This window comes from Pipistrellus kuhlii, unplaced genomic scaffold (assembly GCF_014108245.1).
Source record: "Pipistrellus kuhlii isolate mPipKuh1 unplaced genomic scaffold, mPipKuh1.p scaffold_m20_p_5, whole genome shotgun sequence".
NCBI lineage: Eukaryota > Metazoa > Chordata > Mammalia > Chiroptera > Vespertilionidae > Pipistrellus > Pipistrellus kuhlii.
The window spans coordinates 941,748-961,647 of NW_023425551.1; the positions used below are offsets into that span (position 1 = coordinate 941,748).

General features: G+C 41.5%; 1 protein-coding gene across 3 annotated transcripts in view; it reads right to left on the minus strand.

The window, feature by feature from the left end:
- The window catches only part of TULP4 (TUB like protein 4), a 109,879-nt gene that overhangs the window by 35,841 nt on the left and 54,138 nt on the right, over positions 1 to 19,900 (minus strand). The window lies entirely within an intron of this gene.

Genomic DNA, 19,900 nt, shown 5'->3' on the forward strand with positions numbered 1-19,900 from the left:
AACATGGCTAATTTGGAAATGACTTTGATCTTTCTCAGCTATCACGCCATCTAAACCGCAGAGCCTCTTGAAGGTGGTCTGTGGAATCAGGAGAATGCGTGGGGGCAGCCCTCAGAGAGTCCAGTGAAACCTCTGCGGACACAGGCCTATGGAGGAGCCCAGGAGCCATGAGACCGGCTCCCCACAATCAGTGTGTGAAGGTTCTCTGAGTGTCACCTCACCAGCCCATGTTAGCAATCATGTTAAATTAAATCAACGGGTCAGACATTCAGCTCATACTTAAGGTTCCTGCTATGAGATGCTGTGACCAATATGAAGCTGGAGAAGACCAGGCTCCACTCTTGGGAAAAGTCCAGCTGGGAGCCACAACATCCACAAATACGTGAATATACACTGAGGTGTGTCTGTCAGAGTAGGACTATCATTAACTGACAAGAGCACGCCTGATGTTCATAAGGAAGCTTCGGATCCTGTCTCTTCCCAGGGCTTTGTGCCTAATAAACGAATTACCCCGCTTGCAAGCCATAGTTTGCTGACCACTGAACTACCCTCATGAACGTGTGGCACCTGTGTAAATGGTTTCCAAATTCTAATGTATACCGTTGACCCTTGCTATGGCACTGACCCCACTCACATAAAAAAAATCCACCTACACCTTTTAATTCTCCCAAAACTTAATTGCAGCTATCCACCAGCTTCTATGAGGGACTGGTTCCAGGACTGCTATAAATACCAAAATCCGAGGATGCTCAAGGCCGCCATATAAAATGGCACAGATCAATGCATGCAATTGGCCATCTGCGCCTGCAGGTGGTGGATGCAAAACCTGGGGACATAGAGGGCTGACACGTATTTATTGAAAAACAGCCACATGCAAGTGGACCCATACAGTTCAAGCCCATGTTGTTTGAGGGTCAACTGTGCAATGACAGGACCTCCTCACGCCATCTGTGTCCAAAACACAGACTAACACAGAAGCCCAGTCACTTCTCCAAGTTGTATATGGGCACACCTGTTTTTAGTCCTGAGGTTTGTGTGCAAGGCACCACAGAGCTAGAAGTGGCCCCATAACTAATGGCATTAGCATTAGTTATAAAATGCATAAAAAAAGATGCATGATAAAATCCTCAAATTTTCCAAGAGGAAATTCTTACCCACTCAAAATGTAAGGATGCTGTTGCTTTAAAAACAAAACAAAACAAAACAAAACAAAACAAAACATCTCTGGCCCAGCCAGCTTGGCTCAGTGGTTGACTATCAACCTATGAACCAGGAGGTCACAGTTCAATTCCCGGTCAGGGCACAGGCCCAGTTTGCAGGCTTAATCCCCAGCGTGAGGCTTTCAGGAGGCAGCTGATCAATGATTCTCTGTCATTATTGATGTTTCTATTTCTCTTTCCTTCTCCCTTCCTCTCTGAAATCAATAAAATTATACATATTCTTAAAATTCAAAAATCAAAGAGAGCTATGAGGTTGCAATTTCGAGACATGGCAATCACTAGTCACATCTAACTTAGCTGATGGTTCCCATGCCGCGGGCAGCTCCCACGGATGCAGACCGACAGCTCCCAGCAGCCCATTCAGCCTCCCCTCTGCTGAGCGCCTACCACACTCTAGTCCCAGCTCTGCATGTGCAGCACTCACACCACCCACTGTATGGGTGGCAACTGTCACTGCACAGATGCCCTCCCTACTGAGCTGTGCTGCCCGAGGAAAGAGACAGAATCCTGACACACAGTAATTTTGAATATATTGTTCCAAAGAGTAATACATAGTTAGAAATTATCATCCTTGTCCAGTTGTATCTTTTTAAATATATATTTTATTGATTTTTTACAGAGAGGAAGAGAGAGGGATAGAGAGTTAGAAACATTGATGAGAAAGAACCATCGATCGGCTGCCTCTTGCACACCCCCTACTGGGGATGTACCGCCAACCAAGGTACATGCCCTTGACCGGAATCGAACCTGGGACCTTTCAGTCCACAGGCTGACGCTCTATCCACTGAGCCAAACCGGATTTGGCTCCAGTTGTATCTTAGAACTATAAAAGGTTATGGAAACAGCTTTCAAACTCCCAAAGGCATTTTAACAACAGCCAACACTGCCAGCCTGCCTATTACAAACTGTTGGGTGCTAAGCCACCTTTGTCCTTGTCAAGTTCAGTTCAGTAAATGGACACAATCCAGTGCTCTATCTGCCATTAGAGAGTTGTGAACATACACAGGAGGACCTCAACACAGGTGGATGGGGGCAGCAAATCCAGATTCATTTATTTGATTCTAGTTTTTTAAATTCTCTATTTAAATTACTGATCTAATTTTTTAAAAACTGTAAAACCAAAACAGCAACAAAAGTCTTTAAATGCACTTAATGTGTCGTAAAATTTAGAGTTTCCAAATGGCCAATAAAAGCCAACTGTATAAAGTTCTTCCAGGCCCAGGGATGATCTGGCCTGAGCCTTGCAATGCTATTTGGTTCCTAAGTCACAGGCCCGCCTTTAAGCCCAGTCACTGACTGCCTCCAGAATGGCTGCACAGGACAAACTATGGCCAATAACATGACAGTCATTGCTGACCACGGGTAAGTTAACACATGAACTATAAAAGGTTATTGAAAGCTATTCAAGTACTATGACCTTCCTTATGAAATAGTATCTGATGACAAGATGTCATATTTGAGAGCATAAAGGCTAGTCAGTTTCTATACTTTTGCCTTTTTGCTTTAATATCCAGGAATGGCTGCATATTTGGTTCACATTAGTAATCAAATTCTTCTTCATGAAAACAGCCAGCACAGCCACAACATGTCACAAACACTAAAGAGAAAAGGTAAGATATAAAGTCATTTCTAACTTCACAGATTTCTTGGTCTTGGGAGAACACAGTGGTAGCTTTAAGATCAACAGCAAGTTCACCGGCTCCAGTGCATCTTTTTGCAATTCCTGACCAGCTGAGATGCAGCTATAAATAGAAACAGCCCCCCCACATACTTCTTTGCTGTGAGTTCTAACCAATAAACCTAAGTGGATCGCTCCCCTAAATTAGGGGAAGAAATCTTTCCAGTGATTCTGGGTTTAAAAATAAAGCCATACTGCTAATGTTTCCTTGGATTCGTATTCTCATTTCCTCTCTCGTCTGGTCTACAGTTCGTCTTATCTCCCAGAAGTTTATTTCCTGTTCTCCGAATCCTTCCAGTCTATTTGGCAACATCAAGACATACCAGAGTGTTGAGGAATTACCAAGCAGCAGGCCAGCTGGTTTCTCAGCGGCAGAATGCAGGGTGCCCAGGCATTCTAAGCCAGAACTTTCCTTCCCTTTTAAAGGAAAATGGGGCTCAGGGTGCCTCTGGGCACAGAAGAACCTCAGTGGTCAGGGTGTTAGCTGAAGTGCGTGATGTTCTACTAAAAAGACAGACAAGAAGCTAAGCTTTGACCTACGGCTTAGATTATTCAAAAACTGCCAGCCTGTTACCCTCTCTAATGCAGATGTTCTATCATGTTATAAACATTGTTACCAATAAATACTTATCAAGGACTATTAAAGGAGAGAAATCTATACTAAAAGCATAGGGCCGGTCAACTGAAAGCCCATGTGGGCTGTAACCTGATGCCCTAAACAAGTCATTTCACTTCCAACACCTAGTACTATTTTTAGAAAAAATTGTTAACCCAATTCAAGGATATTCATCTTTTCAAGCAAGAACCCTTCAAATAGTGTTGATAAATATGAATATCGTTTATATTTTATAGAAATATATGGATAACCACCTCAGTAAACAACTAGTATCTTCAATACTCATAAATGTTTTCCTCAACTTAAAGAGAATGTAATTTGAATGAATGCTGAATACAAATAGAAGCAGCATTTTAAAAATGATTGCTGAGTTATCCATGATCCCTTAAAAACACTGTACATATGGCTGCCTTTCAGTTTTTTAAAGACATGCTCATTAGGAAGATAACACCATATGGAAGGGATGAATCATCTATTAGAGGTCAACTCAACAACTAGATTTTAGGCGATATTCGTGCTTCTGAAGTTCAAAGCAGCTAAAGAATCTTGTCAACTTGTCCTTATAATATTCAAGGGAACCTTCTTAACTTCCTTATCAGCCAGGGAGCATTTCTGCTAGAAGACAGCACACACCAAGGTTTTATCTACCACCTTTCCACGATTTATCTGTAGAGCCACCACTGAGACTAGGACTCGTAAGTAGTCCAGAATACCACACTACTTTTGAGTGATTAATTTCAAACACAGATTGAGACACTTTTACAAAAACGACACACTCAGAATTACAAAGAAACAGTATACATCCACAAAAATTAAACAAAAGAACAGAGTGAGGGGATGTAGTCTCCACCTGCCAGGATGATGCCTTGTATAGAAGTCAGAACACAAGCACTTGAAGTGAAATGGATGAGAAGGCCCAGCTCAGGGAAGCTGCAGGCTGGGGCTGAGCCTCTAAGGTGAGGAGAGCGATCTGCCCAATGCTGGGAAGGCCCTGCCCTGCCCTACACCCAGGCTTCACTCCACACGGGCCCCTGAGCGCCTCCTAATGACAGAGGCCCAGCACAGCTCTGTCTTGGCCACACACCACTGCCTACCGTTTACTTTTCACTTCTTAGCTTGTGGGCCACCTCATATTTAGGATGCAGAACATGTTCAACAGACAAAAGTAAGTAGTGCAGGCACACACACTCACTATGTTTTATGCAGGACTTGTTGGTTTCCAGGGAAACTGGTCAACATGGGACTGACTACCTGCAGGTTTTCTTAATCAAGGGGCCTTACTGAGACGTTACTTTCTGATTGCTGGATACACAGCCACATTATCCCATCAATGGTTGTGTTAGGAGGTGAATAGTTATCGTTCTTTTGAAATTGATAACAATACACAGAAATACACAAAATAAATACAAACTCTGAGAGCAAAAAACCCAGCTGTGTTTATCAAATTCAATTATGATTCTTTCATACTTTAAAAGGCCAGAAATGAAATTCTGCATTAGCACATTATCAGGATGACTTAAGCATTCCTAATAACACAATGATTTACTAAAGTACTGGGCTGGCTGGACTACACATTTAACAAGCAAATGACAGTGGGCAGTAATTAAAACGAAGACAAGGTACTTCTTACATTTACTGAGCATTTATCCTACATCAGACACCACGCTGGAGCCAGAGGGACAGCTGAGGATGGGACTGGCCTTGCCCATCCAGAAGGGCTGGGGGGTGGAGGGAGGGAACCGCAGGTTAAGTAATTACACAAGAATGAGCTCAGCTTGATGCTAGGAATGCAAGCAGAGCCCCTGGAGCAGCTCAGAAAGACAGGAGTAGGAGGCTTCCTGAGTCACAAGTCTCTACAAAGACAGGAATTTTCATGGCTCCACACCCACAGCTAGGGGACGTCAGCACTGTCCACTAACACACTCATTATCAAATCCCTCATCAGCAAGAAACTTCTATTGTGCCCAGCATTCCCCTTTAGAGGGAAAATTGGGAGCTTAGTAACAGCTGCCCAGAAAATTGTAATTACTCATTCCCTAACACGTATAACACTCAGGATTCCCTCTTCAAAATATTTAAAGAGTTTAATTTCCTGTGTACAGTTGATCTTTAACAACATAAGGGTTAGGAGTCCCCAGTCCCAACACAACTGAAAATCCTCATGTAACTTAAATAAATAAATAAATAAATAAATTATATATATATATATATTATTGATTTCAGAGAGGTAGGGAGAAGAAGAGAGATTTGAAATGTCAATGATGAGAGAATCATAGAGTGGCTGCCTCCTGCATGCCCCAACCCCCACCACTGGGGATTGAGCCCGCAACCTGAGCATGCGCCCTTGACTGGAATCAAACCCGGGACCCTTCAGTCTGCAGGCCAATGCTCTATCCACTGAGACAAACTGGCCAGGGCCTTCATATAACTTTTAACGTCCAAAATCTTACCCATTAACAGCCTGCTGTTGACTGAAAGTCTTGCTGATAACATAAAAGTTGATTAACATATTCTTTATGCTCATATATATCACATACTGTTATAAGCTAGAGGGGGAAAAAAGTTAAGAAAAGCCTAAGGAAGAGAAAAATAATTTGCAGTATTTACCGAACAAATCTGCGTATAAGTGGACACCGACAGTTCGAACCTGTGCTGTTCAAGAGTCAGCTGTTGATGTGTTACTGGAGTACCACTTAACATCGGCTCCCAGCCAGTAACCCCAATTACCTGAGATAATTTTGAAATTTTTTATAACCTAAATTCAATTTTAACAACTATTTGCATTTAATTGTATGTCACTATTTATTAAAATTCAACTTTTTCCCACGTCTCGGAAGGATCCATTATCATGCACATAATCTGCATCCTGCTGACAGATGCACACATAATATTCTTTTGGAAGGGAATTAGCAAAGGCAGCTTGGATGGTCAAAGAATCCAGCAACCTCTAAACTGTAAAAACAAGAGTCAATTCTATCCCATCATAAGTACTATTAATAAACATTTGAAAAATGAGACACATGGCTGGGTGAGTTACACTGCCAGCCTGGGCCTCAGTTTCCTTGTCTGTAAAACAGGGGGCCAACACTTAACTCAGGATACTGTCAAGAGAAAACTGGCTAAAGATAATAGTAACCACTCATCCTGAAGTTACTGCTGCTGGGTTCTGCACACATATCATCTCATGTAGTCCTCATGCAAAGTGTTTGTGGTATTTAGGACCGTCCCATTGTAAAGACAGGCAACTGCGGCTTAGAGCTGTTCATCGGTTCATCCCAAATCCCTCAGCAAATGGGACAGAGCCAGGAATGACCCTAGCTGGTCAAACCCCCATTTTATACCATAAGCAAAATTTAATTCAAAATAAATTAAATATTTGAATGTAAAATCTAAAACTATAAAACTCCTACAAGAAAACACAAGCAAGGAAAGCTCTTTGACATTGGTCTTGGCAATGTTTTTTGGTTTTGGATCTTACTCCAAAAGTAAAGGCATCAAGAGAAAAATAAGTGGCAAAAAGAGAAACCATTGCCCTAACCTGTTTGGCTCAGTGGACAGAGCGATGGCCTGTGGACTCAAAGGTCCCAGGTTCAAATCTGGTCAAGGGCACGTTCCTTGGTTGCTGGCACATACTTGGTAGGGGGTATGCAGGAGGCAGCTGACCGATGTTTCTCTCTTATCAATGTTTCTAACTCTCTATCCCTCTCCCTTTCTATCTGTAAAAAATCAATAAAAATATATTTTTAAAAGAAGAGAAACCATCAACAAAATGAAAAGACAACCAACTGAATGTGTATATATAAAAGCAGTGTGCAAGGAGCTACCACATTGTAAATAATGGTTATACCTCTAGGAGATGGGAATACAAAATATTTTTCTTAGTCTTTCAGTATATTTTCAAAGGATCTATGCATCGTAATAAATTCCTTTTGTATATTACCTTGTTGACTCTTCCTTTTAAAAATATTGCACCTGCTGAAACCGGTTTGGCTCAGTGGTAGAGCGTTGGTCTGCGGACTGAAAGGTCCCGGGTTCAATTCCGGTCAAGGGCATGTACCTGGGTTGTGGGCACATCCCCAGTAGGGGGTGTGCAAGAGGCAGCTGATCGATGATTCTCTCTCATTGATGTTTCTAACTCTCTATTCCTCTCTCTTCCTCTCTGTAAAAAAAATCAATAAAATATATTTTAAAAAATAAGAATAAAATAAAATAAAAATATTGCACCTGATGTAAAGAAAGTAGAAGTTGATTAACCCAGTATTTACTTGATTTGTAAAAAACGAACCTGTCTCAAAAGCATGCAAAGTTAAGCTTTCTGTAAATGTTTTTTTAATCATATGAGTTGCCTAAAAACAAAGATGATTCTTTCCAAGAACAAGCAAGTGATGAAGTCAGTGTGAGAGCAAAAAGGTTCAAGAGAACCAGGGCTCTGCTATTCACATAACAGATGTGACAGGATGGGCTGGAGGGAGAGGCAGATTTCATAATTGCCCAAGGTCTCATAGCTACTGTGGCCAGAGACACAATGAGAAGTTGGCAATAGAGTCAAGAGCCAATTGGGTGTACCTTATCCACATCACATTTCAGATCAACTCCAAGAGGCCTGAGTAAAGTATAGAAATATCAAACGTAGCACGTCAACACAAAACAGAACTGTACAGGTATAATATATTTGAAAACTAACAATTTTCTAAGCATTGAGGCAATAGGGAAAAAATCAAAGAACAGCAGGCTCAATTGCAGAAACACATGCCTGGGCACCCGTTTCTCTGTGTCCAGCATGCTTGGTTTCCACGAAGGAGGGCACTACTATTCATCCACCCTGTTGCTCATGCCAGCACTGCTCACGATTGTGCCTGGAATGTGGCAGGCATTCAGTAAATACCTGTTGAATGAAGTAACAACATGTGCCTAACTGTTGCTCATACAAACGGGAATTTGAGTGACATCATAGAGAGCCCGGAGGTAAGCAGCTACTGCCGTTTTTCAGAAGCCTGAGCTCAGCAGCCTCTCTGGTTCTCGGAGCCTTTTCCTCCTGGTTACCAGGGGGCTGCTGCATCTTGTTCCAATACATTAGAGAAGGCCAGAGACCTCAGGATCGATGGCTTTGACAGATTCCTGCTCACAGCTCACTGGCCAGAGCTATGTCATGTGGCCTATCCTGACCGAAAAGGCCTGCTCTGGTGGTGCTTCCCTAAACTGCAGAGGGAAGCACACTAGCACTAGAGGTAACACTAAATGTCTACTCACAAGCAAAACGAACAATCACAACAAAAGGTCATTGTACAATAAACCGTCAGTGCTGGCAAAGACGTGACAAAACTGCCTCCCCCCAGCACAACAGTGGAAACTGGAAAGCAAGCAGGCCGCATGTATCAAAGCGGCCTAATTCAATCTCCTCTCCCAGGTATTCCGAGGAGTTTCTCCCAGGTGTGGAAATGGATTTAGAAGCCTTTGACATTCAATATTTCTAGTCTATTTTAAATGTTATCTTAAGGAAAAACATTGTTGCCAAGAGAAAAATCTTTTAAAAATATTGACCAAATTGCTGATGATTACCGTATTTTCCAGCATATAAGATGACTTTTGAAAGGGGGTGGGTGGGGGGGGAGTCAACTGAAAATTGGGGGTCGTCTCATACGCTGAGTATATCCCGGAAAACGTCTCGATATGCCGCTAAACGAATTTTTAACTGTAAAATTAGGGGGGTCATCTTATACGCCGGAAAATACGGTATTTGGCTTGAGTCACAGCTCTTCGACATCCTCTCCTGTGGGCATGCTGTGCTTTCTACATGCAATTGTTAAAGGCAACAGAATTACTGCTAGTGACTGTGCTACACACAGGGCTGCATGTTATTGAATTCTTAAAGATATGTCTATTTTACTCCACTCCATAATAAAATACTTTGTGGTTTTTATTTTAAATTTTACAAAAGCAAATACATAGCAATACTCTCAACTCCTACCTGCCCCCAAACATACACATATGGACACTATGCTAAGAAACTCTTACATTAAAGTTGTGACCCATACTGGTATTTATTTTATTCCTATTTTTAAACATAGTATCCAAAATAAAAAGTGGTAGTTGAAATTCTGCACTTGAGAATTTTCAATTTCTACAAAGCCATTCCATAAATGGTTTTTCTCTTCTCGACCATATGACTTTGCAATTCTTTGGTACGCAGGCTGCAATCTTCTTCATGTTCTGTTTGCTCCTTTTCCCTCTGAGATTGGATTGTCCCATCTGTGGCAGAATAATGACTTTCCCTATCTATGGAACTGCTGTGTGAGCCCCACCCTGCCGATGGTCTCTGGAGACGCCTCTGGTTACAAATGTATTTGATGAAACAGAGTATACAGATTGACAGTTAGGCCCAAGTTACCATGGGAGCCAATCTATGTTCACATGAGGTATGAACACTTTGCCACATAGTCAGCTTTAGGAAGAGGTCCACAGGCAATACTTTAGCTGTCTGTAGATACTAATGCTTTACTAGGAATACATCCCCTTAATGTAGCATCTGACAAAACAAACTAGAATTCAGGTTGTTTCTTTTTAGTTGAAGATGCTAACAAATCAATAAAGACAAAACAACTTAAACATAGACCAGTACAAGGGGAATAATAAAAGAAATGATAGTTAATCCATTCATTTGAATAACAATTTTTCTTTTATTGGTGTACTGACAAAAAAAAATTCATGTGCAGTTTGTCTCTATAAAAACAAACTGCTGATCAGGTATACCACAATTTAATTCTGTTATGTAAAAAGATGTACGTTTGTAAACATGCTCTGTGTTTTGCCTGTTCTTGTGGGCCAAAAAAGTTCACAAAGAACACCAAACTGTTATCAATATCTGCTTCCCCGGATATTGCAGAGGACATTTCATTTCACAGACCTCGTTATTTCTCACCATGTACCTGAATGCCTTGTACAACTAAACATGTTTTATCACCATTAAAACAAACAAAAAGTGAGTTACCTAGCCTACTTACTGGCTCATGTGCACATCAATTTTTATTCAACAGAACTGAACCTGGCTGCCCTCTCCAGCAGACTCTACCCTTAAACCAAAGAGCTTCTCTGCACATGAGCTGGGAGGGTACTGCTGGGCTCTGGCCACTACTGGCAGATCCACACTGAAAACAGACATCTTGTCAAAAGCACTGCTTGCCACCTCTAAAGAAAGAGGCATACCACATATTAAAATGTCTCCTATAGAACTATATTAATTAAAACCTAAGAAATAACTTGTACGATAAAATCCCTAAGTCTACTTCAATCTTCACATAAAACACAGTTTTATGTATATAGGAAGTAACTCTTCCTTTTGTCTCAGGGAAGAGTTGTCCTTTATTGATTTTAGTTGCAGGATTTAGTGATAAAATGAAATCCTTTGCCTATTAAGTAAGATACTTTCAGCAAAAACGTACCCTAGCTGGCAAAAATATGAAATTATTTATTTGGGCTTCATATATCTCTTTAAAGCTGGAACCCAGCAAACCACATCAGCTTAAGTTGGGACATTTCTTTTGAAACCTCAGATGAGGAATCAGAGATACTACACACTGGACAGAGTGACCACAGGCATGTGTTCTCTACAACTGCCCTATGAGAATATACTGTCACCAAAGAACATGGATAATCTGCCAGCTAGTCTAGTCCAGTCTGTGCTCCTAGTAGGATTTCAATTATGATACAAATTAGACATAATTTACAGAGTTAAGCTGCCTCAATGATTTTCAAAAGCTATATAAGAATTTTATTTTTCAGGTGTTTTAGCTATCCTGTGATGAGGGCTTTGTTTGATACATTACAAAACGAGTATATATATTTTTCTAAATGTTGTATATGATAGATAAGACCAATTTCATTACCAGTCTTCCATAAAAAGAAAATTTCAAGGCTAATTATTTGCTAGTTAAGCACAGAAATTACTAAGTCTTATACTATATAAATTAGACAGAATTTGGCAATTTGCTATAATAGCTAAAAAACAAGAAAGATGTAATTATAAATTTATATTTACTCTAGCTAAATCATTTTAGATACTTGAATCTCTTAAAGCAGCAATTGTCTCCAAGTAACTATGTTAACATGTACCAAGTAAGACAGAACTGATTAAATACAGAATTCATTTGTTCAGGGAATGAGTTTAAGTTATTCACATGCACATTCACGAATCTGAATTTAACTAGGAAAACTAAGTTCAATTTGCAAAGACTCAATAAAGGCAGGCCACTAAGAAAGACTGCAGTTGAATTACGTGAAGGTGATACAACTGTCAGAAGGTAGAGACAACAATCTAGATAGAGATTGGACGTTTTAAAAGGGTTTTTATCAGATATGCTCATTCTAAGTGAGGGTAAGGTGCCAGGAGCAGAAAGAGCATGCCAGGTCTGAAGTCACCAAACTGGGCTTTGAGTCTAGGTTCTACACTTTAATGACCATGGGACTCTGAGGAGGGCGCTGAGCAGAATGAATGGTCCAGGTCAAGATGGGTTGAATTTTGTCAGATTCAACACAATCTGCTAAACTGCTCAGCAAATGCTTCTCATGACCCCATTGGTGTCTAAACCTTCTGTGACCTTGATTCTTGAACCCGACTTCTCATTCATAAACTATAGTATTATCATTATTAAAGAATATACTTGAATTGGCCTTGGTAGCAATTTACTTCTAGAGCTCACAACACAGACTTCATCCCACACAGCAAGTCACAAGTCCAGTCATTTCAACTTCCACGTTCTTACATAACACGCACAACTCTAATGAATGAACATCAAGCCCCTCTATGCCTATCAAGATTTTTTTGACTTCTCAAGATTAATGATATTTATTATGGTATTGGACTCACTTATGTGGGGGGAAACCCAAAACACAACAAACCCAAAACAAAGCAATGCTGTAATTAACAGCTCCACCCTTGATGTAATAAAATCTCAACTTCTCAATAAATGCCAGAGTTACACCAAGGGGCTGTCAGTGAGGAAAGGGAACCACATTCATCCAGGCTAAGTGGCATGTTCTGTACACATTACTGAAAGGACCTCATTTCACCCTTACTGTAGGCCTGTGAGGTAGAGCTTATCTATTGATCATCAACATCTCAGAGGTGAGAACATGGCTCTGAGATTTAAAGTTATGTCACCAAATGGAAACTAATAATAGCAGACCAAGCATTCAACCTCTGGTCTGCCGGGACCCAAAGCTCCTTTTCGTCCCTTAACTGCCTGGAGGGATATGGCACACGGAGGAGGAGCAGCAAGAATTCCATCACGGGAGGCGTGCAGCGATGGAAAGCTAGTTTTCCCATTCAACCAGGAAGGAAATCCCCATAACTTCATAGGGCATTGAACCCAGTTCCTTGCCATCCACTTCTTAAGATCAGTGGGCACAAGGGACCCTGGACAGAGCCCCAAACTGAATAGATACATTCAGGTGTAGATAAATGTTCCTGGACCCCAGAGCAGCCAGCCAGCCAGCTGAATTCCCAGACATCTGTTTCTTCAAGTTGTGCTACGCCGAAACCGGTTTGGTTCAGTGGATAGAGCATCGGCCTGCAGACTCAAGGGTCCTGGGTTTGATTCCGGTCAGGGGCATGTACCTTGGTTGCAGGTTCATCCCCAGTAGGGGGTGTGCAGGAGGTAGCTGATCAATGTTTCTAGCTCTCTATCCCTCTCTCTTCTTCTCTGTGAAAAATCAATAAAATATAGTAAAAAAATAAATAAAAAATAAAACAAAATAAAGTTGTGCTCATGACAGTAAAATAGAGCACAATGACATCTCTGGAAGATTCTGAAGATATTCAAGCATCAACCCAGAACAGTATGCCCTGTAGTTGCATGAAGAACAATTCATAATTTGAGCTTTTTAAAAAAATAAATGAAACTATAGTATTATCATTAGTAAAGAACATACTTGAATTGGCCTTGGTAGCAATTTACTTCTAGAGCTCACAACACAGAATTCATCCCACACAGCAAGTCACAAGTCCAGTCATTTCAACCTCCACGTTCTTACATAACACCCACAACTCTAATGAACATCAAGCCCATAAAAAGAAAAAAAGCAGCGTCCTACATTTGGAGTATAAGTCCACAACCAATTATCCTCAATTCTGAACTCTAAAAATCTCTGAAGACCTAATATCTTTCACCTACTTGACAAAAGCTGAACTGGATTATGTGGCTACACACTCTGTCCTGATGGCACGCAGCTCAGGCAGGCCTTCCCCCCCCTCAGGGAGCTTTGCTGAAAGACTGTTTAATGGCAGGTGTTGCTCAGCCCTTCATGGTGCCTTTCGCTCTCTGTGGGTGTGTGTCATGTAGCTTCTATAATCCAAACACTAATTCAAGAGCACAGATACAATTATGGTACTGCATTTGCTTTTTGGATGCATAAAGAAAATTGCATCCAACACACACACAGAACTTTGAGAGCGAAAACTCACCGTCAACCAAAAAGAATGAAGTGCCCATCTTCCTGCCTGCAGTCACCCCCCCATCCCCAAGAATCAGAGCAATGTGCAGATGAGTTACAACATGCCCCCTTCGGGGGGCCCTCTCCCATCTGACCCCGAATGGCCCTCCCCCTGGCATGCCCCCATTGCCTTCCTCAGAGGGTGAGCCTCATGGGCAAGCACAGCTGTCAGCCTCTCTCTCTGGAGCCTGACACAGGGCCTGAGCTCTTACCAAACAGAAAGTCACTGTGCAGCCTCAAGTTCTACTCAGTCATCCCAACTGCAAACACAGACGACAACCCTTCAGAGCAGCATGAACGAAGCCAGGCCAGGTGCGTTGCCCCCAGCCTTCTGTTCTGCTCGGAAGGAGTGATACAGGACTGGGAAAGCTATTTAAGGCATGGCCACACAGAGAGGGGCCATTCAAGGCCTGAGAAACGTTTGTTTAGCATCATATTTCCTGACTTCAGGATATCACCAAAGCAAAGGAGACAGTGGTTAGGTAAGCACAGCAAGGCTACGACTGTAGAGAGAGAAGACACCCTGGCCCTGGCCGGGCAGCTCAGTTGGTTAAAGCAGTGGTAGGCAAATTGCGGCTTGTGAGCCACGGTTTGCAGCTCTATTGAGTAATGAGTTTGCCGACCCCTGTCATATACTACCCTTTACCTCTTTGCACGCAATATGCCACAAATGCATAATCCTCAGAGCTTCCAACTACACGGTAACATTTAGTCTAGTCCAGTGGTTGGCAAACTCATTAGTCAACAGCGTGGCAAACTGCGGCTCTCGAGCTGCAGTTTGCTGACCACTGGGTTAGAGCATCATCCCGATACCCAATGCTGCAGGTCTGACCTCCGGTCAGGGCACATACAAGAAGCAACCAATGAATGCATAAGTGAGTGGAACAACGAATCAGTGTGTTATGCGTCTTTTTCCCCTCTCCCTCTCCCTCCCTTCCCCACTCTTCTTTCCTCTTTCTCGAATCAACACATAAAAACAAACAAACAAAAACACACACCCTGATAAACTTTATAAGTAAACCAAAAATATAAGCAAGCTACTTTGAGAAAATATTACATTTCAGACATGTTTTAAAACAAAAATATAAAGTCCTAGGAGGTAATGGTCAGGAATAAATTCACCACAGAACAGCTGGAAGCAGAAACAACTCCGCAGTGTTAATTGATACAGTGTATTTCCTATGTTCACATATTAGGGTTGTTGCGATGGACAATGTACCTATACACAATCTTGGCTACTACTTTGAGGATATTGGAAGTTAGACAGTGAGTTCTTGGAATTCGATGGAGGAGTTAAGGAATAGACTGTGCCTAAGTCAGGAGCAGGCCAAAAGCAGAACTCCTGACCTTCTCCTCGGCCATGTGACAACTCTGCTCTCTCACCTGGCGGAGCTTCCATGACAGAATCCAAAATTGAGGAGCTGACCCTGAAGACTAAAAAGTAGTTATCATCTGTGAATTTTAAAACGCTCCTCCTCTAATTTCTTTCCTTTTTTAGAAAATCAATGTTACTCACAAAATACCATTCATATTTGCAATACATCTACATTACCAATTCATTCCTGGAAAATGTCTACTATTTACGTCGAATCAGCATTTGCATCTCAGCAGGCCTCTGCAGTGCTGTGTTATTAATAGAAGCATAATGGCATGATTAAAGTAAGTCCAGAAACGGCCTGTGCAACCAAGGTTCCCAACAGCAGGACATGTCACACAGACATTCCGTTTCCTGGTTTGATGTACCTAATGAAATAAAAGAAATAGAGCCTCTCTCATGCTCATGTCTGACCTGCACTACCCATTCTCATTCAGTAAGATGTCCTGGTATCTCTGCCCATATAGAACCTACTGGTCTTCAAGGACCAGTTTGGCCCTAAATCCCTATCTCCAAAGAGTGGACCACAGCAGGGTCTCAGTAAACACCTGCTGAATGTATCAACTTGGAAAACAATTAAAAGCATGCCACATTACAAGGCAGTTGGTAAATAGTATATAAATAAATCCTAACCTAAGGAAAAATCTTTGTGGACCAAAGAGGTTCAAGACAGCATCTAGGAGGAGATAACCAGTCAGATACTGGGGGTCACCATAACCTACCATTCCAAATAGCCTTTCCTTGAAAAACATTAATTTCATTAAGACAGTACTGACAGTATAAGTGGAAATAACTCTGTGACTGTAAGGGGAACTGAACAAACTTTTTTTCAAGAACTTCCCATGCTGCCAAGTCTGCACGGCATTCAAGCCTGGTCCAAGTGCAAAGCTATCCTGGACAATGAAGATGAACATGGGTACGTGCACCTACCATTTATTCAGTCTCCATGGCAGCAGCTCCCCCGTGGCTTTCTGGCCTTGGGGCTCATCAAATAACACTCCATGTGGAAGTGGAAAGCACTAGCTCCCTCTCTTCACACTTTCCAACTGAATGCCTAGGGCGAGTCACCTCACCATTCCACGTCTCTGCTGTCTGAAGGATGGGGTGGTCACGGCACCTGCCCCTAAGAGCTGCTATGAAGGTTCAGTAGGTCGGTAAGCACAAGAGAGTTCAGCGCAGTGCCTGGAACACAGTGAGAGCTATAAAACTTATTGCTGTAATTCTTCTTACCACCATTATCAGAGTCTACATTTTCTATCAAAGAACTTTCTCTGTAAGAACCTGACCTACTACCGTATTTCCCGGAAAATAAGACATCCTCCGAAAATAAGACCTAGCGCATGGAAAAATAAGACAGCCCCTGAAAATAAGACCTAGCGCATCTTTGGGAGCAAAAATTAATATAAGACACTGTCTTATTTTCGGGGAAACAGGGTAGCAGCATTTATTTAGAGTGAAGTTCCAACCCTACTCTACCCATCAGCAACTTTAATCTCCAGGTTCTTCCACGTGAGCAGTGTCAGGCTGGCCAGACCTTGCTCAGTATCAGTAGTACAAGTGGATGCAGAGTGCTGTCAGCAGCTTTCATTATTACTACATGAAAATAATCTACATATCAGCTCCATTCCTAGTTACTGATATACATGCCTAATATTTTCTCACTAATTTACTACAACTACTTTTCCAGAATGTAGAAGTAATGAAGCGGTAAAAACAAAAACAAAAATAGATACTGTAAATTGTACTTACTAGTAATAAAAACACACACATAAAAACACACACACACAGCACTTTAGAAATATGATGTCTGGGATGAGGTAATTATATAACAGTCCTAAGGGAAAAAGTGTCAAGATTATTACAGATTGGGGCCATGAGCTCCATACTCATTAGAAACAATTTTATTTTAAAAATCAGGTTACCCAGAGTGTATAAAATGCTTGTCACCTCAGAGTTCATTTTTATTATTAAGAACAATGATTCTCAGGCATTATTGAAGCACTCCAGGGACTTTCAAATTATCTCACACTATTCAAATTCTAGAAATAGAAATTGATTTTTAATTCATTTCATCTTAAAAAAAATAGCCACACTGCACTTTTAGGAGTGTTGAGATGTCAGAAAACCAAAAATGCTATTTCTGATATTATGTAATCCAAGGGGCTCTGCGGTTCAATGTTAACAGCTTTAGAAAAGTGTTTCTACCTATCTCAATAGTAGCTTAACTTCCTGATTTTTCTGCCCTGGAGAAGCTGGGGAAAGGAATGGTAGTCAAAATTCATGCAGGGACAAGGTGTTTTCCTATGGGCTGACCCTTGCCTGCTTTGTTTCTGTTGAGTTCCTGGTTGGTTGGTTTAGTTTTAAGTCACCCAACACAGCTTTTTCTTTTCTTAATTAGTAAATAGCATGGAACTGTATTTTTTATTTTACTTTGAAAACAATAGGGGATTTAAATCAACGATGGAACCTGCGAAGAGCTAGTATTTCTTTGTTGTAATATGCCTCAGACTTTTATTCTATTTTAACAAAGTATCTGAACTTGAACAGATGTGGAGCATATTTGAGCCAGGCTAAAAAACTATCTACTTGGTTATCATCTCTCCTGCAGCCTCTACTTCACCTTAGAGCAAATTATTAGTAAAATGTGAGGTGGACTTCTGACTAAATATTCTGTAAAGTACCACTAAGTGCTTTCAATGTCCAAGCACCACACTTTACAGACACCTTTCAGTTCATCATCCAGTAACCTTAGAGCTGAAATGCTATGACCCCGAACCTGATGGAACTTTGCTTCCTCACCTCCGTGACAAGAAGAAAACTGAAGCCTACAAGTGGAGTTACTGGCTCGCGTAAGTGAGGCGTGTAGTCGGAAGCCAGGGTAGAAGCAGTAGCTGCAGGTGCAGTCTGAGCTCAGGGCCCACCGTGTGACTCCAGGCTCTGTGCTTTCCTCCCTACTGGCCTTTCTCCAATTCCCGAGGTTAGATTGTGGCTAATTGCTTCTCCAAACCTCCCATCTCTTCTCAGTCATTCAAGGCCACGGGGAAGAACAGGAACTTCACTTGTAGATGTGCTAATCAAAATCATGACCTCCTTCCTGAGCCCACCACTTCGCGATTTTCAGGGAATCGCAAAGCCTAAGCTAGTCCTAGGTCATGGGATCCCAAGGGGATCCCTGGCAGGAGCAGTAGGGAAGGGGAGGGTTCACGTGAAGGGTGAATGGTCACTGCATCTCAAAAACAACAGATGTCTACCAAATCCTCCTCACCTTGAAGCAAATAATATAATAATTTTATTAATACTTTTCTAGAAGAGTACTAAGACTTTAATTTTTTAAAAATCCTGATGATATGTTTTATTGATTTTAGAGGGAGAAAGGAAAAGGGGGTGATGACAGGAGGGAGGGAGGGAAGAAGAAAGAAACATCGATGTGAGATGTGACCAGGAATCGAACGAGTCACCCAGCCTGGGCTGAAGACTTTAAGTAAATTACCGAAGGTTGGAGCTATCATCTGACTTCACCAACATCTAGTTACCGTCATATCATTTCCCACAGCCAGGGGCCATGGTTACCAAGTGGGTCTTGTGTTTCCTTCCAGAGATAGTCTATGTGCATAAAAGCCTACATGTGTGATTTTCCAAAACCAAATGACAGCACATCTGTTCTGCACCGAGCTTTAGGAACACGCTAGAAACGAACTCAGCTCCCATCTTTGAAAGGCCCAAGAGAAGATGTTCTAATGCAAGAAATAACACAGTTACCCACCCAGATGGACACCTAGGGTGTCAGGGTCCCACTCCCACCCTGGCCCCTCTGACGGCAGAAGCTAAATGAAAGCTTCTTTTTTTTTTTTTTTTTTTTTTTTAAATATATTTTATTGATTTTGTACAGAGAGGAAGGGAGAGAGATAGAGAGTTAGAAACATCGATGAGAGAGAGTCATCGATCAGTTGCCTCTTGCACACCCCCTACTGGGGATATGCCCGCAACCAAGGTACATGCCCTTGACCGGAATCGAACCCGGGTCCCTTCAGTCCCCAAGCCGACGCTCTATCCATTGAGCCAAACCGGTCCCGGCTAAATGAAAGCTTCTTGATGTTCCAATGTCCTCCTGGGTAAAACTCACCACAAGCTACTGTAACAAAATAAAAGGGCACCCAACAAAGGCTGCCCTGCAGTTAAAGTCACAGCCTTTCAATGAAAATATATTTGCATTTTTTAATTGATTCAAATAAGATATAAAAGGAGACATTTCTTGCAATTTGGCGCTATAAAATACTTTAACAAATAGCTTCAGATCAGATAAAACTACACCTGGCACATTTTTTGCAAAGTTATGGTTACAGAGAGATCTAGAACCACATAGTAAGGATTCTTTGTACCAGTATATTATGGAATGAACAATAATCTGAATACTATACAAATACTAAAACGATAAAAACATTTAAAATTTAACTCTTTGTCTGTCCCAGCAGGGGCAACTATATAATTGTGTACTTGAAAAAAAAGTATGTATTTTAATGAAA